Here is a 27,250-nt window from a genome sequence, read left to right as displayed (position 1 = left end):
GGGGCCTGCGGCGGACGGGGGAGGGGCGGCGCCCGGCGGACGGGCCCCGGGGAGTCCGCGGGTGGCAGGCGGGCGACTAGCGCGGCAGCCGGAGGGCATCCCCGCCCCGCCCGGGACCCCGGTAGGCGTGGCGTCGCCGGCCGGGGTGGGACGGCGGGAGCGGGAGGGGCCGGGGCGGCGGCCCGCGGGGCGGAGAGGGTGTCCCCGCTACCCGGCTAAAGATGCGCAGCGGGCGGCGGGCTGCGTCCCAAACGCGGTCGCGAGCAGCGTGGTCCGAGGGGCACCGGTGGGCCCCAGCAGAGTCCCGGGCAGGGCCTCAGGGACATCCCAAGGGGGATTCTGGGGCCTGGCGAAGGTCATCCGGGAAGGCCCCCAGTTGGACCCTGGCCTCGGAATTCTCTGCCGAAATCCCGGCCTGGAGTTGGGGTGGAGGGTGGGGGGTGTTGAGGGGGATTAGGCTTTAGCCGCCTCCCATTCAGATAATTTGAAGGTACATTTCTCAGGGTCTCAGATTTTCTTGCACTGGACGCCCCCAACTAGTTTGCGGCGGCTGTGGGCCTCAGAACCTCAATGTGACAAAAACGGGTTTAAGAGTCCTTTTAGAAGGACCGCTGGCTGGTCTTCCCTCTCTCCACCCCCACAGGCCGTACAACTGAGTCATCTTTAAATACCATCCTCGGTCCTAGCCAATTGCATATTCTGCCTGCAAACAATGTTTGAAGCCAGATCCCTTCTAAATAACTGCAAGACTGAAGTTAGCCATCTTTGAAGATCGCAATTGCTCTTCCAGCTCATTAAAATATGTCTTTTTTTTTTTTTTTTTTTTTTTTTTGGCTTAGGGAAGCAAGAGTAATTTCAAGGCAGGCCCAGCAGTGAGGACTTGAAGCCCATCTTAAGATGTCTCAGGTAAGGTACAGGCTTCACTGTAAATATCATGCAGATGTGTGCATTTACCCCACTAGATGTGCCTTTGGAAAAGTTATATCTAAATAGAATTTCAAAAATTAATTCTTTTTCAAGGAAGGTTAACTAAATCCTTTTGTGTTGCAAAATGCCCCCCCCCCCCAACTACCATGTATTTTCTTAAAGAATCAGTACACTAGTGCCCTATGGATTAGTAATTTCCAAAAATTCTTTTTTTATTTATAATTTTTTTAATGTTTATTTATTTTTTTGAGACAGTGTGAGAGGGGGAGGGGCAACAGAGAGGGAGACACAGAATCCAAAGCAGGTTCCAGGCGATCAGCACAGAGCTCCATGAAGGGCTGGAACTCATGAACCATGAGATCATGACCTGAGCTGAAGTCTGACCCTCAACTGACTGAGCCCCCCAGGTGCCCCCCCCCCCACACAAAATATCTTCTAACCACAGATGAGCTTGGGCACTAGAGACTCTGTCTTCTACATTGGCCATTTCCTTGATGCTCCATGGTATTCACCTTGTTGACCCTGGTGCTTCCTATGGGGCTTTTGCAGTATCACACATAGCATGTCTATGAGATGATGAACCGTAGTTTGCTGGCACACTTGTTTACTGAAAACTGTATAAGGGTCTGTAAATTTAGAAGTTGCTTATCATCTATGTCCATAGCTATCTATACAAGGCTAGAATACTTAAGTCATATGAAGATACAGGTGCATATCCAGGCTTGGGGAGAGCAGGGTCTGCTTCCTCACTGTCTTTGCTCTTCCTTGCTAGCAGGTTAATACCACCCCTGTGGTCTCCCTTTTCTAAGATGGGTGACAGGTGAGGACGTGGGACAGCGGCATATCCCGTTAGGAGATGGCTATGCTTGTATAGGTGTAACGTTTTGTTATATTATGGAAATTCCTCACGCACAGAGATATGGTCCCAGGTTTAGGATTATTTTTCCCAGATGTATTATGTTATATAACTTTCTCCATAGATGACTCCCAAATTCACATTGAATCCTGACATCTTTTGAGCTTCAGCAGTATAAAACAGAATGCTGTCCTGCCATTATCTCAACATCCCTAAAGCCAAACTCACTCTTTCCCCCTCCATTCCAGATTCTACTCTCTTTTTTTTTTTAATTTTTTTTTAACGTTTATTTATTTTTTGAGAGAGAGAGAGAGAGAGCATGAACGGGGGAGGGTCAGAGAGAGAGGGAGACACAGAATCTGAAACAGGCTCCAGGCTCTGAGCGGTCAGCACAGAGCCTGACGTGGGGCTCGAACTCACGGACCGCGGGATCATGACCTGAACCGAAGTCGAACGCTCAACCGACTGAGCCACCCAGGCGCCCCTAGATTCTACTCTCTTAAACAGTAAGGAAAATATATTATCTCATGTGGCAGGTAGGGCAGCTTTAGATTTAGTTCATTTAACAGCTAAATAACATTCTCAGGGACCCAGATTCTTTCCATTTTGTCACTCTGACATTCCTAGGTTAGTGCCCCTCGTAGTCACAAAATGGTTGCTACAGTTCCACCTAACACATGCATACACGTAACATCTGGCAGAAGTAGAGAGACTGTTTCTTCCCATGTATCCCTTTTATTATCAAGGAAAACCTGTCTTGGAATTCTTCAAGCCATCTTCCCACGATTTCATATGCTGACATCTAAACCAGTCACCATCAAGGAGGAAGAAACTATCATGAATGGCTTAAATTAATTATGATTCGCCCCTGTGGCTGAGAATTAGACTTTTTTTCCCCAAGCACGTGTAGACTTAGGTGAATAACCTGGGCAAAATGGGGGTTTTCTTAGGAGGAATGAAAGGAGAATAGATGTTAAGGGGACAAATAGCAGTGTTTAATACATGTGGTAATACAGTAAATATGTCAGCTAGGTTAGGCTGTGGTAACAGATGATCTCAAAGTGTCTTACGACAGCAAAGTTTTTTTCTTGAAATACCCTACATGTTCATGGCAGGTCAACTTGGCTATATTCTAGTTTGTCCTTATGCTGGGACCCACGCTGGACCCTTATCTGGAACACAGTTGGTCTCATGAAAGAAAAAATGTGATCATGTGAATCCCACAGTAGTTCTTAATATTTCTGCCTGGAACTGATACATGTTCTTGGTCACAAAAAGTTCCTCTGGCCAACTCTGACATCACTAAGGAAGGACAGCAAACATTTGTTTAAAACTGTGACCAACAACACAGCGGGCCACACACAAGGACCAGAAATAACCAAATCTTGCTCTGCTAATCATCTCTCCTCTCCTTAGAGTTCCCAAGGGGACTATGCACAAGAAAGAAATTGGAATCGAAACCGTGGATTATTTTATTCATAGCTGAGCTAGCACCCAATAACCTCCAGAACAGAAATCTGCCAGAAGACTAGGTTGAATGACATGGCATAGGTTTAAGGCTACAGTGAAGCTCCCTAATTCCCTGTTCCCTTTCCCCCCCTCTACATTTTGGGGCCAGTATGCATGGGCATGCCTGCAGAAAGAGGGGAGAAGATGATCAGATCTGCAAAGCAGACCGGATTTACTTTTCTTAGTGTGTGCTAGAGACTGAGCCGGGCCACTTAGCAGGAAATGGGGAGCAAAGCAGCACACACGGCCATGTGACCTTTGAAGACAAAGCGACCGTAACCATGTAAAATGTGAACTCATTAATGTACTGGGTTTTGAGCAATCAGATTAACAAATTCTTCCTTCTGAAGGAAACCATTAAGAAGACAGGGCATTCTCTCTCTCTGCCCCTCCCCCACTTGCTCTCGAAACAAACAAACAAACAAACAAATAAATAGAAGGGCAGAAAAGGGAATTCCTTCCTATGTTCCCACACTCTCACTTCTGTTCTTACTCTGTTAGGAAGAGGAATAGAAAAGTGGCCTGTGCACCATCTATTTGCCTCCTCATCTAGACAGTAAGCCTCTTAAGAACAGGGGCTAAAGCATTGTGTATCACTGTTTCTACCTGTAGTAGGTACTCAGGTAACTGTTGATAATAGTTATGACCATCGTTAAGAGACATCATTGCAATTTCAGTTGACAAAACTGTAGTCAATTACAGATAAACAGTTGGCCTTTGAATAACACGGTGGGTAGAGATGCCGACCCCCTGCACAGTTGAAAATCCATTTATAACTTTTGACTTAACTACTAACAGCCTTCTGTTGACCAAAAGCCTTACTGATAACATAGGCAATTAACACATATATTGTATATGTGTTCTACACAGTATTCTTACAAGAAAGTAAGCTAGGGAAAAGAAAATGTTATTAAGAAAATCAAAGGGTGCCTGGGTGGCTCAGTCAGTTAAGTGTCTGACTTGGGCTCAGGTCATGATCTTGCAGTTTGTAAGTTTGAGCCCCGCGGCGGGCTCTGTGCTGACAGCTCAGAGCCTGGAGCCTGTTTTGGATTCTGTGTCTCCCTCTCTTTCTCTCTGCTCCTCCCCGTCTCTCTCTCTCTCTCTCTTTCTCTCTCTCTCTCTCTCTTTCTCTCGCTCTCTCTCAAAAGTAAATAAATATTAAAAATTTTTTTTTAAATCAAAAAGAAGGGAAAATATACTTACAGGACTGTACTATATTTATTGAAACAAATCCATGTATAAGTAGACACACACAGTTCAAATCTGTGTTGCTCAAGGGTCAAGCGTACTAGGTTTTGTAACCTGGGATTCTGGGGCTATATTTCTCATCTTACTTTTAACCTTCAGTATAGACTGGCACAAATGGGTATTGAGATGTGGGTGTAGACAGTGGAAAGAAAGTGATAGTCTTCATAAATATTACATATGACCCTAAGCAGATGGATGTGCCAAGTATATAGAAGATCAAAATTCAATTGACCTCAATAAATTAGAGAAATGGTCATCAATGGCAGGTTAAAATGCATTAGGTAGCAAAAGAAGCATCTCTCTCTCTCTCTGTCTCACACACACACACACACACACACACACACACAAAATTCAAGAAAGAAAAACTGGCTGGGCAGAAATGTGGCCAAAAAAGACCTGATAGATGTGGCAAACCAATAACAGAATGAATAGAAAAACAGCAGGATATATTAACAGAAGCCTGTGAAGCCAAATTCATCTTCACCTCCCTGGGACCTTGCTTAGTGCCTGGCACACAGTGCACGTTACTAAGTATATGTGGAAAAAATGCATGACTTTGGCTTTGGTCAGATTATCCGTGCTGTTCCCTTCCTCTGAGAAGACTTTGCATAACCAATTCCTGTCCATTCTTCAAGGCCCAGCTCAAATACAGTTCCTGTCTGGTGCCTTCCTTAAATTCAGCCTACCCTCAGCTAGAACACTGTTTCTGAATTTTCATAAGTGATGAGTATGTGCTAGTGATGATTATTCCAGTAATGGGCATTGGGTAGCTACTGGGTGAATAGTAACTCAGATTAAGACAGTCCAGTACACATAATTTCGAATTATAGAAATAATAACTAACAGAAGGGGTCTGCAATTCTATAACTGTTCATCATTGGCATTGACTCTGACTTTCTGTGCTCTTGTTTCTTCTCTCTGTGCTGTATGTAATCCAGGTGTCAGTTTTCCCCTCCTCCTCTTATTCAAGCTCACACCCCTTATGCCCTCTCCTACCAGCATCTTAGTGAACGAGATAGAATTTGCTGAAGGGGAGACGTGATTTATGTCACGTGGGCTGTAGCAGCTGGAACCCCGCTACGACACACCTCTTTCTCCAGAGTACACACTCTCCGCTTCTGCCACAGGGATCTCTTCCCATCCCCTACCCCATCCTACCTCCCAGCCTCCAGCTTTCCTGCTCTTCACCTTTCCCCCCACCAGCCCTATGTAGACTCCTCAACCCTTCATTATTCAGAGGAATGCATTTCATCCTAGTTTCTACATCCAAACCTGTGCCCAATGAATGACCATGTTCAGCCAAACAGCAAGTTCTTCCAGTTACAGGACCTTCCCTCTTCAGGAAATAGAAGGCGATTATAAATAATATTTTTCTTTTGTAAACCTAATTAACACAAAACGACTAAATGGGTTTTTTCATGAACTCTTCGTGTGGAGCTTGTTGGAGCCAGCTTTTGAAGAGTACAGCGGACACAGGTCTGCAAGGCAGGGTACAAAGAAGACGTCCAGGAGGGGATTGCCAGCTGCTGTCCTGCTCTGGATGAACTAGGCTCCCAGAACCGGGTAGGAGTTTATAGTTCTCAAGGGGCTTGCCCTATCTGTCTGGAGACAAGGCTGCATAATTGCTTATCTTGTTATCTGCCAGCTCCAGCCTCATGCAGCTGTAATCATTAAGACAGACAGTTGTTCCGTCGGCCTTTCCTAGCTCCTTAGCCTTTTCTGACCAAGTCGGGAATTCTATTAGAAATCCTAACACTGTCTTTCCTTTCCTCTCATGTTAGGGAACAGGCTATGCTCAATAACCAAAAGACCCCAGAAGACAGTGACTCGACAAGAAATTTCTCTGTCACTCAGTAGTCCAGTAAGGAGGATGTCCGGGATGGGGAAGTAGCTCTGCTTCACTGGTTCAACCCAGGACCCAGGTTCCTTTCATCCTAGTGTGCCACCAACTCATTGTTGGCATGTTTGGGGCCGGCTCTCGTGGCCACATCTGTGTTCCAGGCCTCTGGAAGGAGAAAGAGAGGAAAGAGGAAGTGGACAAGTGGCCGCCTTTGAAAGATGGAACACGAACATTATACTCCTAACTTCCATTCACATCCCAAGAACCTGGACCCATAGTCACATCTACTGCAAGGAGGCTGGAGACTGTACTCCCTAATTGGTTAGGTGTGTGCCCAGCTAAAACTCAGTGTGGGGTGAGAAGGGCTTCTGTTACTAAAAGGAAGAGAAGAAATGGACATGAAGATGAAGAACAGCTCCCACCACACCTCCCTATCCTTATGTGGGGATAAGAGACCCTACGGATGTGCCACTCTAGTAATCTCCAGTTTCTTCAAATTCCCTGAATATGCATTTCTGTGTCCCACCTCCACGACTGTTCACGGTAAATCTTTCTCACTTTTCGTTGCCTGCTAGCATCGGCTCAAGTAGCACCTTCCCCAGGAAGTCTTCCTGTATCTTAGTTTGGGGTAAGTGGCCCTTCTTTGTGTTCTGATAGTGTTACGGAACCAGGCTGGAACACTGGCGGAAAAACCAAGCGGCACTCGGAGATCTTGGTGGATCGGAGATTTATTTAACACCAGTGGGCTCAGAGGAGACTGTTTTTCCAAAGATCTGAGCTCCGAATGAAGGGAGGAAGGGTAATTTATAGTGGTCAGCTTCCATATCTGTGGCAGGCTTGTGCGCGTGGCAAACAGGGCAAGAAGAACCTGGAAGAGGGGCCTCCAAACTAGAGATCAGAGCTTGTTTTAGTCCTGTTGGCCATCTTACGGTGTAAAACTGTATTCATTTTCCCAACAGTAGCACACTATGCATTTTTCTCCTTTGGCAATTGTCAAAGTCCTCCAGTATCTGCACACGTGTGAAATCATCTCCTTGTGCTCTGTTTCCATCTCGACTGTAAGCCATTTGAGAGCAATTTTGCTATGTCTTAGTCATATTTGTGTCTTACTACCTAGGTTGAGCTGAATTCCTTTTCCTGCCAGTGGGTGAAATAAGTTGTGCCATCACCTGACCCTCTGCATGCCCACTGAGGTATAGCTTTCATCCATAATGGCCAGGCTAAGTGGGCATTCTTCCCATTTGGACAAAAGGACTAGCCTGAAACCCTGAAAGGTCTAAGATCATGACCCTCTTCCTAGCTCTTTGAATTCCTGTCCCTCCTGAGCCCAAGATCTGTTTTTGTTACCCTCTAGGGGCTGGCTGCCAACCTAGAACCATGGTATGACTGCCATTTGCTGACATTGATCTTAGACCCTTCACTAGGTCTAAGCTATGCTTCATCTGCTGTGTACTTCCTTGATACTGAAACCAGCTGGAACTTAGTCCTGGCATATTCTTTATCTTGGGATGTTGACAAATGACCCTTTAGCTAGGTCAGTTTTCCCTAGTTCTGCTCCTGGTGGGCTCTGTCCATTTCCCATTCACCACTGGTCATCCTGCTAAAGCTCTATCATGCTTGACCTGTGAATAAATGTGCCCATGTTAGGATTGATAAGTATTGTTTGTACCTTCTGTTTGAAGATAACTGGTCCAAGATAGGAATCAATTCTTAGCTTTGTGGCATATCACTGGCACAAAGTGATATATACTTTTTTCTTTATATAGACTTTCTTTGGATGAAAAATTACTAGTGTGTGTATATATTTTTATTTATTTTATAATGCATATTATAAAATATATAAAAAACATTTTGAAAGTATATATATATATATATATACACACACACACACATATATATAGCTTAAAATATAAATATTTGAGTATGCAAAACCAGTGTATTGAGCAGGTTACTCATTTGCAAATATGTTTTATTTTTACAAAAGGAGTTGCCAGTAAAATCTTAGGAATTAATATGTCTCTCTTTTGGTGCAACTTTAGTCATTATTCAGTAAGGCAGAATTCCCAGTTCAGATGGATGATTTGGTCAGCCACATAATCTGTCCTTCTGTATATCAAAGAGATGGGTCAGAAGCAAGGAAGTTTAACCATAAAAAGTCAGGAATTTGGTCAAATCATCCAAAGACCTTGGGAATATCCAGGGAACTGAGAGGCAGGTAACTCTTAGCATCCTTGAGAATATGAAGATGCATTGGCAGTTTGTAATGAACTGAAGGTTCCCAACTCTAAAAGGTCACTTAAGAGTTAGAGATAGGGGGGCACTTGGGTGGCTCAGTCAGTTAAGCATTCGACTCTTGATTTTGGCTCAAGTCATTATCTCATGGTTTGTGAGTTTCAGCCAACAGCATGGAGCCTGCTTGAGATTCTCTCTCTCCCTCTCTCTGCCCCTTCCCCTGCTCATGTGCACACATGTGTATGTGTGTGCACGCGTACACGCTCTCTCCCTCACAAAATAAATAAATAAACTTTTAAAAAGATTTTTAAAGAGTTAGAGATAGGTCCCACCTGCATGTACGTTTAACAATTTGCAAGTGACAAATTCCGTTTAAACTAGCATAAGCAAAAGGGGAATGTACTGGCGGCTTACAACCCTTGGAAGTCTAGGAGTGGACTTCAGTCACAGCTAGATCTAGGGGACTAAAATACATTTTCAAAATTGGTCTTTCCCACTCTTTCAATCCCTGTCCCTTCCTTTCTCTCACTCTTGCTCTGCTTCTTTCTTACATTGGCCCCATTCTCTTCTACAAGAGATACCTTCCTCTACATGGCAGAGAAGAGGGCCCCCATTCACATTCTTAACACTCTTTATCTGGAAGGCTCCATGTCTTTTCTTCTACCTTTAAACGGAAAAAAAAAATCCCCAGGAAGAACCTGATTGGCCTACCTCTGGGCTAATCATAGCCAAGGCTATTGGGTTCCTTGGTTGGCTGGGCCCTGTGGCTGTGAAGTGGGGAGGAATAGTTGGCAGCCTCACCAGACTCACACAATTTGTGTGGGTCTGGTCAGACAAAACAAGAACTTTCCACCACATTCTCCTTTCTAATGCCTTAGAGTCCCCAACTAAATATCTCCAGTGTTCCCACGAAACAGCCCAGGCTTCATGTCATACTTTCAATGTTTCCGCTCTTAACGTTCCACACTGATCACTGCTTGCTTTCTGTGTGGATTCCTGCTCCATGGTTCCCTTGGATTTCCCGCTGCTTATATTGTTGATGCCACTTAGCTGGACTGTGGTTGGCCACTCTGGTGCTCAGGCCAATGCCTGTGCTGTGTTTCTTTCCTGCACCTCCTTTTAGTACTCTATTTGGAGATGTGCCCGTGAGTTTCCCAGATTATCTGACGGGGGCCAGTCCAGAGAGTCGTGCCATTATGTCCAGTTGTATAGACTGTGCAGTGCACAAGGGCACCCAGTAAGGGCAAGCATGGGGACCAAAGTCTAGCACGAAACGTAGTTCATTAAGGTTGAGTTACCCACCCACCCACCTGTGTTCTCCAGGAGGAAGAAGCACTTTTTCTATTTGTACTAGGGTCCTGATCCCTGCCCTCAGGAGCTGTGACTGCCCCTAGGCAGCTGAAGGCTACCAGGAGCACAGCTCCTATTGTTTCCTCTGAAAAGCAAAGGAGCAGCTTCCTCTCTTGTTCGCCAGTGTATCAAAGAAATGCCATTATGTTAAACATAACACCGGGAGAGCAGGAGGGATCACAGGCCCATCCCACCTTGTCATCCAACTATAACAGCCTCATATGCCCTCTCAATATGCCAAAGCAAACAAATAATGAAAAACCATCACGAATGTGACAGAGCTGTCAAAAGCACACAGCCATGAGCTGTGGAAATTACGAAGCATTGGGGGTTCTATGTTTTCTGAAACTGGTACATCTCTTATCAAGATAGAAAATAAAATCTAAGAAAATCTGTCATGGGGCACCTGGGTGTCTCAGTCAGTGTCTAGGTCTCAATTTTGGCTCAGGTCATGATCTCGTGGTACATGAGTTCAAGTCCTGCAACTGCTTGGGATTCTCTCTTTCCCTCCCTCCCCTGCTTGCTCTCTCTCTCTCTCTCTCAAAAATAAATAAATAAACTTAAAAAAAAAAAAAAAGGAAAAGCTGTGAGAACCATCTCATGGAAGTACTGACCATCACACCATGTCAGAGTAAGCCATGCTCACATTTAGTCACACTGTTAAGACCGTGATGGCTCTCCGATGTGCCAAGGCAGGCCTTTGTAGTGTTACATGCAGCTTAAACCTGGCCCTGTCCTGTTCCCCAGAACATAGAGAAGATACCAATGGCGAGAGACTGGGTTTGACAAGGTTAGGTAATAGCCACCATGTTGGTCCCAGAACTACCATACGAACCAAACCTGTAGCCCTGATGCTGCACGTGGCCGATGATACTGCACCCTTTCTTTTGTGATGAATGCTCTCCTGGGAATCTGGAGTCCTGCCTGCAATTTGCTTCTGTCAGCCCTCCCCTGCCTCCTTTCCCCCAGCCCCTCAGACATACCTACATACACAGCGTGGATATGGCTAGAGTTCTTTTCCTGGAAGGCTCCTTCACAATCGGGCAAAACAGAATGCAGCAGAAAACTGGGAGACGTGTCATCTCGTTAACACTCCAGCAGTACCCAAATCCCACTTTGATCCCAGTGGGCACTCGCTCCAGTAGGGATAGAGGAGAATATGGCCGCTGTTGCCATCTGGGGTGTCCCCTGGAGTGGTGAGTCAAAGGTGGTCAAACGTGTATACATTTCTCAATCTGTGTCTCTCCTACCACTGCCCTAGGGCTTTATTTTTCGGCAGAAGGGTGTAAAATTGAAGACACAGGACTGCTTCCTACTCTGCCGCTCAGACGTTCTCCTGTTCTCTTTTTGTGTTATCCTCCATAAAACTAAATCGGATGGGGTTCTAGCCAGTGATAGGGCCAGGGTAGGAGGGAGGTATGGAAGGGATGTGTCCTGAGGTGGTTACCGAATCCATCAAAGAGAGTTGGAAGAAACTAATCTAGAGACAGTGGAGATAGTAAGACAGCCTGAGGCACAGGAGCTTCTATTTGACTGCTCATGATTAAAGAAAATTAAGGGGCGCCTGGGTGGCGCAGTCGGTTAAGCGTCCGACTTCAGCCAGGTCACGATCTCGCGGTCCGTGAGTTCGAGCCCGGCGTCAGGCTCTGGGCTGATGGCTCAGAGCCTGGAGCCTGTTTCCGATTCTGTGTCTCCCTCTCTCTCTGCCCCTCCCCCGTTCATGCTCTGTCTCTCTCTGTCCCAAAAATAAATAAACGTTGAAAAAAAAATTTTTTTTTTAAAATAAAGAAAATTAAAAAAAAACACACCAAAAAAACTGTGAAGAAGGATACTTTCAGCAATGAGAGTGAAACATCTGTGAATAATTCATTTTCAAACTGGTTTGCCAAGGGAGAGCAGTCATGGGGCTAAACCCTTGATGAACTAAACCCTTGCTGAAAAGCAAAGGTTGCATGAGTCACACCCATTACTTGGAAAAACTAATAGTAATTGACTCTGTCCCTTCTTGCCAGGGAATCGGACAACACACTGTGTGGTATTTCTTTGGTCTCGTCTCTCTGAAGACTTCAGATTGTATTATTTTTAAAATCTTGATACCAGCTAAAGCATCAGGTAATTTAGTCATGTCCAGTAGAAGAGAGTGTACTGTATACAGCAGACAAGAGATGGGATACATGGGGGGCAGCACAGGTAGTAGGAAAAAAAACCTACTGAATTAGGAGACCCACGTTCTTGTCCTGCAAGCTAGCACTGTAACTACCCAGCAATGGAATGTTAGAAAAGTCACTTAACCCTCACTAGTCTTTATCTGCAAGATGAAGAATTTTAAATTAGATAACCCATTATGTAAATAATCTCTAAAGCCAGCTCTAAAATACTATAATTCCAGAGTGCCTGGCTGGCACATTTGGTGGAGTGTGTGGCTCAGGATCTCGGGGTTGTGAGTTTGAGCCCCACCTTGGGTATAGAGATTGCTTAAAATCTTTGAAAAATAAAATAAACTACAATGCTGTAATTCCATAGTCTTATTGGAACGTCACTAGGTATTCGAGAAACTCATAGACAAATACCAGGAGCCAGGGGTAAATGGACTGAACTAAGCCCACCAGCAGAGGAAACAAGCCCATGCTGGTAAAGGCTAGAGAGCTGCAAAGTCTGCTGTTGTTTTCCAGCTGTGTGATGGAGCTGTGTGATGGCTGGGCACAGGGGCCATGGCAGACAGTCCTGGGAAAATACTTAGTCCCGGGCTCCCTAAATGTTCCTTTTGGTCTAGGTGTGAGATTAAGATACATCTAGGGGCGCCTGGGTGTCTCAGTCAGTTAAGTGTCTGACTTCCGCTCAGGTCATGACCTCACAATTCATGAGTTCGAGCCCCGCATCACATCTGTGCTGACAGTTTGGAGCCTGGAGCCTGCTTCAGATTCTGGGTCCCGCTCTCTCTGCCCCTCCCCTGTTGTGCTCTGTCTCTCTCTCAAAAATAAATATTTAAAAAATTAAAAAAAAAAGATACATCTAAAAGTGCTCTGTGATTTGCCTCTTTTCCCCTTTTGTCTATTATAACTGTAGAGAAATATATCCCAAGAGATCTACTCACACAGTAAAGTTCTTCATGTGCCTATAGAGGCTGAGGCTGTACACAACATAACAGACCAGTGGCTAACACTAGGATAAAGAATTATGTTGTTGTAGCCATTCTAGATGTGTCTAAATGTGACCCAAAGGTTACTGGTTACCCCCCGACCTTGCTTGATATCGTTCACGTTCCTAAGATATGATCTGTACTTTGTTGATGGCGCAGCTTAGGTTCCAAATGCCCTCTTAGTTGTCTACAAGACAGGAGAGAGGGCCCTGGCTTATAGGAGACAAGGCTCAGTCTAGGTCTGGAAATATGCATCACATTCCCACAGGCTGCAGACGAGACATATGAGACACCTAGGAAGTCTTTCTGAACGCCAGCGTTTCAAGAGATAGTCCCAGGCTATGTGCAGATCCTGTGTCCCAACACAAGAGTCCTGGAATCAAGGCAAGGCATCCTACTGCATACACTTGCTTTCAGTTGAGCACAATACACCATGGCCTTGACTTCCCTGGGGAGTATTACTCCAAAGCTTAGGCCTTATAGGGGTAATGCTTAACACTTCTCTTTTCTATCCAAGTTCTGAACCACTTGATAAACAAGGCAAGAGCTGGTAGAGGGAGGCCAAAAGACTATGTTTCTATGACATCAGAGAACGTGGCTTAGATGTGAGAGTTCAACTGTCTTCTTAATGCTGAAACCTAGAGTTAGATGGATTTACCACCTAGTCAGAGAAATCACTGAATTCTGTAGGACTCCTCCATAAGGGAAGGGAGCATGAGGGGAACATGAAGGAGCAGAGCATAGAGCCTGCTAACTCTGGCCAGACACACTCCCCAAAGGAAGGAGATAGGAAAGGGGTTCTGCTGTGCATACCTGGTTTTGTCACTGAACCCAAACTTGTCCGTGCACCTGATGTGCCGTAGGCCAATGTCTTGAGACACCGGTTTTGAAGCAGAGAAAGCTTTGTTACCAGAGGGCAGTCCGATGAGGAGGCAGGGGATCATTTCCAACAGCTGCATTGCCCTGCTGAGCCTAGGCACAGCTTATGTATGTTTGGAGAAGAAGATAAATTCATGAGAGGAGGGTGAAGGGTTTCTTGAAACCTTAAGTGGGGGGGGGGGGCTTGAAACATCTGGAGGTATACATGCTTCCAGACAATGAGGTGCCATTCAGGACTTGGTACATCAGATAGTTTTAAGACAAATGTCAGCATCTGTGTCCCGTCAGATTCTTATAATAATCAATGTGCAAACAAGTGGTAGAGTTACAAGGGCACAGTTAATGATTGGTCGTGCACTGGGCTTAAGGCATGCATAAAACATAATTAAGTAGGGAACAGAACAACATGGAGCTACGTTAATAATATAACTGATACAACTATTGGGGTGCCTGGGTGGCTCAGTCGGTTAAGCATCAACTTTTGATTTTGGCTCAGGTCGTGATCTCATGGTGGTAGAATTGAGCCTCATGTCATGCTCTGTACTGGGCATAGAGCCTCCTTGAGATTCTTTTTCTCTCCCTTTGCCCCTCCCCCACTGAGTGTGTGTGTGTGTGTGTGTGTGTGTGTGTGTGTGTGTGTGTGTTCTCTGTCTCTCTCTCTCTCAAAAAAAAGCTATAGTGTTGTTTCTGCTTTCAAACAGGTCTAGGAACCAATTGTCCAGCCTCAGATTCTCCTTTCAAACTTACCAATCGGATAACTTACTCTCCTCCCCAGTATTATGCTAAGAGTACTGCACCTGCCAAATGGAAGGGATGTGTGAAATTGAGAGGAAGGACTGTTCCATCAGCCACTCTTCCCATTAACAAAGTCCTAGACCTTTTTCTAGTCTCATAGGGAGGCTTAAGGTTTCAGAAGTGAAACAGCACATCTAACCTATCCCTTGGGACAAAATAAATTAAGTGCTCATAACACCCAGCAGAACACTGTTCATTAGGGTGCGGGGGATAAAGAATTAGTAGGATAGTAGGTTCATCCTGTTTTCTTCCAGCTCTATGTCCAGAGTACCTTCCTCTTTTAGGATAACCAGGCCTGCCACAGGGTGTGGTGATAGTTGAATTGAATAATTACTTATTGAAGAATTGCATAATTACCTGGTAGATGCTGAATTCCTGTTGAGATCTTAGGAAAAATTGAATGGTGAAGGATCTTAGGAAATCCTCCAAGAATATCAGATTCAACATGACACAAGATTAAGGACTAGCTTATCGTTGGTCTGTTATCCCCACAGATGACATATCAGAAACTAAGATTCATTCTTCTTCTTTTTTTAATATTTATTTATTTTGAGAGACAGAGAGAGAGCATGCAAGGGAGGGGCAGAGAGAGATAGGGTGAGAGAGCACAAGCAGGCTTTGTGCTGTCAGAGCAGAGCCCTACTTGGGGCTTGATCCCATGAACCAAGAGATCATGACCTAAGCAGAAATCAAGAGTCACTTAACTGACTGAGTCACCCAGGTGCCCCACATTCTTCCTTCTTTTTAAGTAAGCTTTATAATGTAAAACTTTAAGATTTACAGAAAAATTTAGATTTTGCAAAGATAGTAAAGATATTTCCCATGTACGCTGTGCTCAGTTTGCCCTATTAGTAATGCCTTATATTACTATGGCATATTTGTTATAATGAACATATGAACAATGACAATATATGAGCATATGAAAATATTGGTACATTATTATTATTATTATTATTATAGAATAAAAGGTCATTGCCTTTTGGGAGGAAGACCACAAGAGGTAAGGGTTGTTAAAAAACAAATTTGACTTATTTATTTATTTTTAGTTATCCAAAGGGAGTTTTGTTTCCTTTGTTTTTTAATGACAGAGCTGGGAGTGTGGCTACATCTGTCCCCAGTGTCTTCTGGGACCTAACCCATGTCAGTACTAACTGGAGGAGAACTCTGGGGTCTCCATCATCTAGATATCTGTGTGTTGGAGTGGATCCAAAACCATTTTCTACAGAGATTCCTGTCCCGGCCACGTCTTTGCTCTGCTCACCTGTGTGAGGCTCTGGCCCCAGGTCTCTGCCCAGCCCTTCAGTTTTTACAAGCAAGTTCAGTGCCGCTCCCAGCTGGGTCTGTATTTAGCACGAGCAGAATAGCTTCCGACCCACCACTTGTTAGGAATCAAAATGCTTTGCATTGTTATTAGTTTGGCTTAGAGAAGCAGTATTTAGGGAGGATTGCTTGGAGAACATATATAATCTTTGAATCTTCCATTTATTTATTATTTATTTTTTTAAAAATAAAATTCAAGTGAGTAAATTTGAAGATCTAATTCACTTTATTAAATGATTCATGAGTTGGGCAGCATCCCACCCAGCAAGTAGGAGCTCGAAGAGTTGTGTAAAATAGAAGATTGTTATAGGGAGGAGGGTGGGGCAAGGAAGTTACCAGCAAAAGAAAGAAAAGATTGTTTCAGGTTGGGTCACTTCTCTTAGTGGAAAGAGCAGGGAGTTTTACGTCCTCTTCCTTTGTTGAGGGGTTGGGGGGGGGGAGTAGGGGAGGGAGGGACCCGGTTGGGCAGTGTGGAACAGTGAGGGCCCATGTGACAGATTACCTCACTGGTGCTTATCAGAAAAAAAATTTTTTTCAATAAGCTCTACACCCAACATGGGGCTTGAACCCCTGACCTCAAGTTTAAGAGTTACTTGCTCCACTGACTGAGCCAACCAGGCACCCCAGAAAATTCTTGACTGACCTGTTAAGACTACATTTCTGGGGGAGGTTGAAATTGCATTTAGGTTAGGTATTAATCCCAGGTTTGGTGAGTTGGTCTAAGTGCTGCCATTTTGGGCTTATGGTTTTCTTTTTAATAGATGCCAGTTTTCATCACATTGTATCAAGGATACATACTATCAATATGACTTGTAACTACTGTTGTTGACCTTAATCACCTGGTTGAGGTAGTGTTGGTCAGGCTTCTCTACTGTAAAATTACTCTCCCCTTCCCCCTTTCCATACTGTACTCTTTGGATAGATGTCACTCCGCAGTTCATACGTAAGGGGAGGCAATTATATTCCACTTCCTTTTTTCCTTAAGTTTATTTACTTACTTTGAGAGAGAGAGTGAATGAGCAGGGGAGGGGCAGAGAGAGAGAAAATCCCAGTCTCCACTCTCAGCAAAGCCCGACGCAGGGCTCTATCTCACAACCATGAGATCATGACTTGAGCTGATATCAAGAGTTGATACCTCCTATCAGTTGATACCTGATATCAAGAGTTGTTCTACCTCCTTAAAAGCAGAGTATCTACATAAATTATTTGGATATATATATAGATATGTGTGTATATATATATGTACATATATATATATATATATATATTTTTTTTTTTTTTTGCACGGGACATTTGTCTCTTCTCCCCCATTTACTTATTTATTCAATCATTATTATCACCTAGTGACTTCTTATATTCAATTGCTATTCCTATCTGCAAAAGAAATGGACATGTAGTTTTGTAGTTTGTCTGTTTTTTTCTGGTCACATGCTCAGAATTTAGGAGAGAATCACATTGGATTCTCATGGATATTTATTCTGTACATTGGGTTATAACCCAATACTACTTTGTTTATTTTGTTGCTTAAATTGTACCAGTTTCGGCCATTAGAAGCTCTTTCAGGTGCTTCCTTTGCCTCTTTGACATATCCCCATCACTGGCTTTTATTTATTTATTTATTTATTTATTTATTTATTTATTTATATGTCTTTTAGCACTCCATTACTTTCTGGCACTACAAGATGCTTCAGGCTCATCTTGAATATTTCCTGTCCCAATCCTAGAATCAGCCATTTCTCCAAGGAGCCAGAGTTTATCCTGATTTGCATATTTGTATCTAAAATGAACTCATTTGAGGGGCACTTAGGTGTTGTTGTCGTTATTATTATTATTATTATTATTATTTTAAGTAATCTCTATGCCCAACGTGGGACTCAAACTCACAACACCGAGATCAAGATTGGCATGCTGCACTGACTGAGCCAGCCAGGCATACCACAAATTTATTATCTTACAGTTCTGGAGGTCAGAAACGGGCCTTATGGGGCTAAAATCAAGTGTTGACAGAGCAGCGCTCCTTTTGGAGACTTGAGGGACAATCAGTCCCTTGCCTTTTCAGCTTCTGGTGGCAATCCACACTGCCTCATGGCCCCTTCCAGCAATGGCATCTCGACTCCTGCAACCTTTAACATATTCTTATTTTATGGGGCGCCTGGGTGGCTCAGTTGGTTAAGCATCCGGCTGTTGATTTCAGCTCAGGTCATGATCTCACGGTTCATGGGATTGAGCCCCGCACTGGGCTCTGTGCTGACAGCACAGAACCTGCTTGGGATTCTCTCTCTCCTTTTCTCTCTGCCCCTCCTGCTGCTCATGCTCACACTCTCTCTCAAATAAATAAAAGAAAGTAGCATGTTCTTACTTTAAAACCTTTCATTTAATCACATCTGCAAAACCCCTTCTGCTATGTAAGGTGACATACTCACAGGTTTTGGGGATTAAAACTTGAACATCTTTGGAGGGCCATTCTTCTATCTGCCACAAACCCCTACAATGAAAAAGTGACATTTGCTGGTAAATCACAGTCTTACCTATTTCCTTTTACTACATAGGGCATTCTAAATCTAAGTATTTTTGACAGCCTCCGACAATCATCTCTCCTTTTCTCAAAAGGAGATAATAACAATATTATCTAATAAACCCTTCTAAACAACATATGTCAACTTTCTGGTATTTTACCACCCCCCCCCAAAGTAGCACAATTTTCCTAATTCTAGTGATATCATCCCCAATAGCAATTTAGAACATGTGGCTTAAACAGTCCATGTAGTTGATTTCCTACTTTAACCAAATGCTCTCCAGACAAGAAAGAATAAATCCTTTATCCAGGGTCATAGGGTCATAGTGGCTCTCCTGGCCTGTTTCTTCTCTATGTGTTTTCCATCCTGGCATATAAGGCTCATCTGTCAATCATGTAGATGAGAGAATCTCCAACTATGTGTCCCATAAGGTGGGCCCAGTGTATTAGAATTAAAAGTTAAATAATTATGGATTTTTTTCCAAATGGGAAAAAGTTACAGTGATGAATAGATTGTTATACATTTCAAAAATGTTCCCCATTAATCTTCCTTAACACTGGTGCTTCCTACGCTTGCCTGTCAGCACGTGCAAGCTGACAACAAAAGGAATGAATAGGAAGCCAATTAAAATTAATAGAAAAAAGTCAAAGATAAGAATAACAAATCATGCCTGGCTCGATAGCTCATGGTGCTTTCCTGTAATTTTATGTTGCATACATCTAACAGAGAAATATTTTGCTAGCCAAAATGCTGTATCACATAAAGGACTCTAGATGTAAAGGATAAATATCTTTCCCTAAATAGGATGGAGACTATACCACTATTTCTTCATTGCATTGTAGAATCTTAACAAAAGGATACCGTTTTTGTCTTGTAAAAGGCCAATTTAATCCTGCAGGGGCAGGAATATGGGCTTTGGAACCAGGTAAATCTGAGTACAAACATCTTCCTAGCTGCATGACTGTGAATATGTTGCTTAAATGAATAATTTGAATTCGTTAAGAATTACATTTGGCTGTGTGTAGGTCATAAAGCAGCTGAAAAGTGAAAGAGGCTGATTTCTCCCTCAAAATAAAGAAGTGCAGAGGTAGGTTGTCCCACTTTGGTATGGTGGCTCCTTGATCATTAAGTTTCTAGTTCCTTTCTGCATGCCTCACCATCCTTAGCACCTTCTAGGTCACTCATGGTCTAATACGGCTTTTGAAGCTCTAGTCACCTCATCTGCTTTCCAAGCAGCAGAATGGATGAAGGGAGGAAGGACAACAGAAGTTTTCCAGGAGCCCCACACAGTGACTTCTGTTGATATCTAATTGGTGGCTCCTATCTGCAAGGCAAATGGGAACTGTAGTTTTTCATCTGCACACAGTGCTCAGAATGTGGAAGGAGGGAATCATATTAGATTCTGTGCAGCAATGCCTAACCAATCCCCAGTGTCCATGATTCCCTTCTTTAAGAAAAAAAATTTTGTTTACATTTATTTATTTTTGAGAGACAGAGTGAGACAGAGTGCGAGTGGGGGAGGGGCAGAGAGAGAAGGAGACACAGAATCCAAAGCAGGCTCCAGGCTCTGAACAAGAGCTCAGTGTAGAGCCTGACACGGGGCTTGAACCCATGTACTGTGAGATCATGACCTGAGCCAAAGTTGGACACTCAACAGTCTGAGCCACTCAGGTGCCCCCGTGAGTCCCTCCTTCTAGTAACAGAATCATTACCACATCTATCTACCACTAGATTTTACCTAGGCATGAGTAGAGCCTCTATTTTTCAGCCTCCCTTGCAGTTAGTTGTGGCCATGTGACTATGATCTTTCTGGACAATGGGACACGAGCTGAAGTGTTTGTGTGCAATTTCCTTAAAGGAACTGCCTGTCCTTCATCCTCTCTTCCTCCTTCCCACAGGCTGGGACATGCATGTGTAGTGGTGAGCCAGCTTTTACCAAACAAATGAGGACAGCACAATGGATGATTCAATGGTGGAGTAATGAGACAGAAGAAAGGTACGGGATCCCTGGATAGCTGAGTGAAGCCGAGCCACGTGCATCCTGGACTTTCTGCCTGCCTCTGCTGTGTTTTGGGAGAGAAATAAACCTCCAGCTTGTTTAAGCCACTGTCTTTTGTTATCTCTTTGTTACAGCAACTTAGCCTGTATCCTAATTAATAGTCACCTTTCTGTACCTTGGTTTATTTTTCTGTAAAATGGCAATGGCATTATGTACTCCACTGGGTTATAGCAAGAATTTAAAACATTATAAGTAAGGGGTGCCTTGGTGGCTTAGTTGGTTAAGCGTCTGATTTCGGCTCAGGTCATGATCTCCTGGTCCGTGAGTTCGAGCCCTGCATCAGGCTCTGTGCTGACAGCTCAGAGCCTGGAGCCTGCTTTGGATTCTGTCTGTCTGTCTGTCTCTCTCTCTCTCTGCCACTCCCCTGCCTCTCTCTCTCTCTCTCTCAAAAATAAATTTAAAAAAGACATTAAAAAATATAAGTAAGGCACCTGACAGAGCTATTATAAGTAATAGTTATTAGCATAGGGCTCCTGAGAGGATTCTGAGAAGCTGAGTAAAGCACTTGGAGGAAACACTCCCACCATTATAACTGGGAACTGTCCTGTGATTGGATTCTTGATTTAGCCACAAAAACATACGAACAATAAATGTCTTGGATTTAAAGATAAGTAAGCTAGTTAAAATGTTTAGAAAACACCTCCTGATGCATTTTCCCCTTCTTAATAATTTGGATTCTCTTCTTGCCTCAGGTTGTCATGGGGGGTGCAGAATGCAGAGATGATGAATTTCAGTAGTAGACATCAGAACAATACTGCAAAAGATAAGGTAGGACTAGCTTTTCCTCAGTAGGCTGTAACAGTGGGATCAGGGGAGGCCACAGGACAGCATGGGGTTCCTCCCCTGCTGTCATGAGTGGGTAAAACAGTCAGTAGGGAGTAGAATTTTGAATTGACTAAATTCAATTTGAACTTATAGAGACATAAACATAATTAAAAGTTTTTTTTCCCCATGCTATTAGCAGGAATAGAGGCTTGAGTCTAAGAATTTATTGTAGAAAATAGTGAACATTATATTCTTTGGCACATCTGAGTCATAGTATGCAAATTTCTGTCCTGCTGCATGATACTTACAAGGTTGGTACAGAAAAAGCACAAGTATAGTCAATTTCATTTATGAACATAGATTCCATAATCTTAAATAAAACATTGACAAATGTAATCCATTAGGATAGTAAAAAGAATAATCCATCACATCCAAGTAGCATTTAGCTCACAAATGCAAGTGTAACAGGATTTTAAATTAGAAGTTTCAGTCGGAGACCCCAAGGCAGTAGATATTAGATAACAAAGTTGTCAGCAAACCATCTTGTGAAAGTTTCAAAGTAAATGGTCAAAACTAGTTGCACAGGGGTGCCTACATAGCTCAGTTGGTTAAGCGTCTGACACTTGATTTCAGCGCAGGTCACAACCTCACTGTTCAGGAGTTCGAGCCCCCATCGGGCTCTGTCCTGATGGTGCAGAGCCTGCTTGGGATTCTCCCTGTGTCCCTCTCTTTCTGTCCCTCCCCCCACCCCGCCCCTCAAAATAAATAAACTTAAAAAAAAACGTAGTTTACACATTCTCAACCCTCTCACCTTCAGGGGTTTAAGGTTGCTGTGAAACTTTGTAAAGAGGACTTTTCTGAAGAGAGCTATGCTCAGTGAGCAGGGGTAGGGGATATTTTCCCATTCTCAAGGGGGAACCATTTCAATGCGACCACCTGGAGACCTTGATCTGTAACTCCTCCAGGTGGTAGGTCAGTGACTGCCTCATGCTTCGAACATGGGAAGAGCAGAGATGGGCTGGGTAGCTGCTCAACCTATAGGGGAGAAGGGGAAATGGCTATGTCAAGTGGCTTGCACTCCAAGAGTTAGGGTGGAAGATTTCTTTGGAAGGAGAGCTGGCTTAAACCCTATTAAATCTTGCCCAGCAGAATTGCTTGGAAGAGCCATGGGACTCCAACAGAAAGACCCAGGATATTGTGGGCCACTAAAAAACAAAACAAAGACAAAAACAAACCAAAAAAACAAAAGACCACAAAAGCTGAGATGGGAGCAGCCAATAGAAGGAAAATGGAGTCACCTGCACTGTGACAGATACTACAGAAGGTATCTACTGGGGGCCTCTGCAGAATGCTTAAACATAGCCAAGAAAGAAATAGTCGGCTTTGAATATTTGCCAATCCCAGAGAACTTGAAACCACTTAACAAAAGTGTTTCTTTCCCAAACCTGAGAGAAAAAATTTTTCTTGACTATCTTCCAAAACTGAGAGTCTGCCTGTCTGCCACCTGGAAGAAGAAGTGATACCCCGGATAGGGAAAGAGAGCATAACCATGGCCCCATCTCCCTCATTCTTGCTGTAAGTGTTCGTGCAGAAGGTCTAAGTTACAAGAGAGGAGATTTCACTTTAATAAAGTTTGGCCTTTTAATTATTACATAGAATTCGGCATTCCAATGCCTGAACTAAGATGGTCATTTATTGTGACCATGGGACCTTTTATTATCTAAGTCATGTGAATGCCTGAGATTCATCAGGACAAAAGGAGAAAGCTTCCCCAATGAATACATTTTAAAGGCACATTGTGAGTGAGATCGGAAAAACATGTAATTTTTAAAAATTGGTAAATTGGGTCCCATCAGAATTTAAAAATTTGGAGATGCATCCACACAATGGAATGCTAATCAGCCAGAAAAAGGCGTCAGCTACTGATATGTACAATAACATGGATGAATCTTACAAACATGATGCTCAGTACAAAAGGTCAGAGACAAAAGAATACACGCTATATGATTTTATTCATATGAAGTTCTAGAAAAGGGAATACCAACCTAGAGTGACAGGAACTAGATTAGTGATTGCCTGGGGCAATGATGCTCATTGCAGCTTTATTCATAATAAAAAAATGGAAACAACCCAAATGTTCGACTGATGCAGAGATAAATAAAATGAGGAATGAAATACTGATACATTCTACAACATGGATGACCCTTGAAACATTATTTTAAATGAAAGCAGCCAGACAAAATGTACCACATGCTGTATGATCTCATTTATACGAACTGTCCAGAAGAGGCAAATCTAGAGACAGAAGGTAGATTAATGGTTGTCTAGGACTGGGGGAAATGTTGGGGTAAAAAGGGGATGAGGTTTCTTCTGGGAATGATGAAAATGTTCCAAAATTTATTGTGGTGAGGATTATACTACTCTGTGAATATACTAAAAACCACTGACTTGTACATTTTATTTTATTTTTTATTTTTTTAAAGATTTTATTTTTAGCTTTATCTCTACATCCATTGTGGGATTTGAACTCACAACGCTGAGATCAAGTTGCATGTTCTACTGACTGAGCCAGCCAGGCACCCCCACTGACTTGTATATTATATTTTAGTTTAGTTTAGTTGGCAATCTTTTTTTTTTAAGATTTTTATTTAAATTTATTTTTTTATTTTAGAGAAAGATCATATGCTAACAGGGGAGAGGGGCAGAGGAAAAGAGAGAGAGAGAGAGAGAGAGAGAGAGAATCTTAAGCAGGCTCCATGCTCAGTGCAGAACCTGATGCAGGGGCTCGATCCCACGACCTTGGGATCATGACCGGAGCTGAAATCAAGAGTCTAGTGCTCAACTGACTGAGCCACCTACGTGCCCTGACTTGTACATTTTAAATGGGTGCATTGCACAGCATGCGATCAATGAAGCTGATGTCCAAAAACTGGGGTTGGAGACATCTACAGACTAAGCCAGCCAGGTGCCCCCAAAATATACATTTCTGACTAATTAAAGACCTAGATATAAAAAAAATGGTATCAAATTATTAGACAAAAAACTATAGAAAAATGTTTATGGCCTTATGTGTAAGAAAAATCTTGCTGGGGGGAAAAAAGCTTATGGGGTGCCTGGGTGGCTCAGTCGGTTAAGCCTCCCAATTCTTCATTTCTGCTCAAGTCATGATCTCACAATTTGTGAGTTTGAGCCCTGCACTGGGCTCAGCGCTGGCAGCACAGAGCCTGCTTGAGATTCATTCTCTCTCTCTCTCTCTCTCTTTCTCTCTCTCCCCTGCTCGCGCTCTTTCTCTTTCTCTCAAAATAAATAAACATTAAAAAAGAAAAAAAAAGAAAAACTTAAAAGTTGACACTTTGACTATATTGCTATTAAAAACTTCTGTAGAACAGTAAGTACCATAAGGAAAGCTAAAGGCAGTTAGTTGACTGAGAAAATATATTTGTAGTATATGTATCAAAGAATTAAAACTCATAATATATAAACAACTCATATAGTTAATTTAAAAAAAAGAAAATAGGATACCAAGAATTTACAAATGGGAAAACACAAGTGCTGACATACATATTAGTTAATATATGTACATGTACATGTATATGTATGTGTATTATATATGTATAATACATAATATGTATACATATATATATTTAAAAAAATTTTTTTTCAACATTTATTTATTTTTGGGACAGAGAGAGACAGAGCATGAACGGGGGAGGGGCAGAGAGAGAGGGAGACACAGAATCGGAAACAGGCTCCAGGCTCTGAGCCATCAGCCCAGAGCCTGACGCGGGGCTCGAACTCACGGACCGCGAGATCGTGACCCAGCTGAAGTCGGACGCTTAACCGACTGCGCCACCCAGGCGCCCCTACATATATATATATATTAAAACATACATTTGGCCAATTCTCCCAGGAATCAGAGAAATTTAATTTAAAATAAAATATTTCATCCATCTTAGTACAAACAACCTCACACAAAACATTGTTATCTGCAGGTTGTGTATGAAACATAAGAGTAAGGGGAGCCTGGGTGGCTCAATCAGTTAAGGGTCCGACTCTTGATCTCAGCTCAGGTCTTCATCTTGGGGTCATGAGTTCAAGCCCTGTGTTGGGCTCCACGTTGGGCCCCACACTCCGTGTGGAGCCTACTTAAAAACAAAACAAAACAAAACAAAACAAAACAAAACAAAACAAACCCCAAAATACATAAGAGGGCTGAGATACTGCTGACCTAAAAATAATAGCTAAGAATAGCTATTATTGAGTGCTTTCTACTAAAAAACAACTGCTCTAAGCCCTTTTGAAAGATTTACCTCATTTAGTCCTTACACGCCTATAACATGGGTACTGCTATTACCTTCATGATGATCTGAAGCTGAGAGAAGTTAAATGACTTGTCCAAGTCCTGAGTAAGCTGCAGAATCAAGATTTGAATTTGTAAATAATCTCTCTTATATATGGAATCAAAAATAGTCAAACTCATAGAAGAAGAGAGTAGTACAGTGGTTACCAGGGGGTGGGTGGAGAGGGAAATGGGGAGGTGACGGTCAAAGAGCAATAAGATTCAGTTATGCAAGATAAGTTCTAGAAACCTATGGCATAGTGCTTGTAACTAACAATATTATATTTTATACTTAAAATTTGCTAAGAGGGTAGATATTATGTTAGGTGCCCTTACCACACAACAAAAAATAATAATGCCACATAACAAAAAGTAATAAAGGGGGAGGAAGAAAACTTCGGGGGAGTATGGAAACATCTATGGTCTTAATGGTGGTGATGATTTCACAGGCCTATTCTTAATCCCAAACTCATTAAATGGTCTGTATTAAATATATGTATATCTCATTTTTCATGTTAATCATACATCAATAAAGTGTTTTTTATACTTTGATCTTATTTATTTTATTTTATTTTTATTCTAGAGAGAGTGCGAGTGGAGGAGAGGGGCAGAAGGAGAGAGAATCTTTTTTTTTTTTTTTTTTCAACGTTTATTTATTTTTGGGACAGAGAGAGACAGAGCATGAACGGGGGAGGGGCAGAGAGACAGAGGGAGACACAGAATCGGAAACAGGCTCCAGGCTCTGAGCCATCAGCCCAGAGCCTGACGCGGGGCTCGAACTCACGGACCGCGAGATCGTGACCTGGCTGAAGTCGGACGCTTAACCGACTGCGCCACCCAGGCGCCCCAGAAGGAGAGAGAATCTTAAACAGACTCCACACTCATTGCAGAGCCCAATGCGGGGCTCCATCCCACGCCCCTGAGATCATGACCTGAGCTGAAATCAAGAGTTGGATGTTCAGCTGACTGAGCCACCCAGGTATCCCAATAAAGTGTGTTTTTTTTTTTTTTTTGAAGAGAGAAAAATCAAAACCAAAACCAAACAACCAAACAAAAGATTTGAACATGGACAATCTTGCTTCAGAGCTACGGGTCTTGACTGTGGCTTTCTGTGGGGAGGGGGAAGTAGGATTGGCATGGTGGCCAAAGGAACCATGGCCTAATTCGTAGGGTCTTTGTTTGTTTTTTTTTTAAAGGTGTATTAATTTTTTTGTGTCAAAATTTATTTTAAAAATATGATAATTTACCAATTATTATAGAAGGTGAAAGAGATAACTCTGATCCCACATTGTTATTCTTAGAAGTTACATTAGCATTTTTTTTGAAGCACTTTAGAAAGTGCAGATGACCACTTTCTGACATGACAACTTAAAATATGATGAACAAAAGAGGTGCCTGGGTGGCTCAGTTGGTTAAGCTTCTGACTTTGGCTAAGGTCACGATCTCATGGCTCGGGGCTCTGTGTCAGTGCAGAGC

The 27,250-nt window shown here is 42.9% G+C and overlaps 2 long non-coding RNA genes across 4 annotated transcripts in view; one reads left to right on the top strand and one right to left on the bottom strand.

Annotated features, from left to right (window-relative positions):
• Positions 1–8: 8 nt before the first annotated feature.
• Positions 9–26,401, top strand: LOC123597701. Of its 3 annotated transcripts, XR_006712221.1 has the most exons (6): positions 9–121; positions 840–906; positions 5,479–6,103; positions 6,322–6,923; positions 20,510–20,607; positions 26,358–26,401. It is a non-coding gene; the product is annotated as an uncharacterized LOC123597701 (long non-coding RNA). The 3 variants fall into 3 exon arrangements; XR_006712220.1 differs by lacking the exon at positions 26,358–26,401 and having other exon boundaries at positions 20,510–20,718; XR_006712219.1 differs by lacking the exons at positions 5,479–6,103; positions 6,322–6,923; positions 26,358–26,401 and having other exon boundaries at positions 20,510–20,718.
• The window catches only part of LOC123597702, a 37,134-nt gene continuing 14,378 nt past the window's right edge, over positions 4,495–27,250 (bottom strand). The window contains exons 3-5 of the long non-coding RNA XR_006712223.1: positions 18,519–18,580; positions 10,946–11,150; positions 4,495–6,545 (exon numbers count right to left, since the gene is read on the bottom strand). This is a non-coding gene — a long non-coding RNA (uncharacterized LOC123597702). The remainder of the gene's footprint in view (positions 6,546–10,945; positions 11,151–18,518; positions 18,581–27,250) is intronic.

Source organism: Leopardus geoffroyi, chromosome C1 (genome assembly GCF_018350155.1).
Source record: "Leopardus geoffroyi isolate Oge1 chromosome C1, O.geoffroyi_Oge1_pat1.0, whole genome shotgun sequence".
In the NCBI taxonomy this organism is placed as follows: domain Eukaryota; kingdom Metazoa; phylum Chordata; class Mammalia; order Carnivora; family Felidae; genus Leopardus; species Leopardus geoffroyi.
This window is presented reverse-complemented; position numbering and strand designations above follow the sequence as displayed.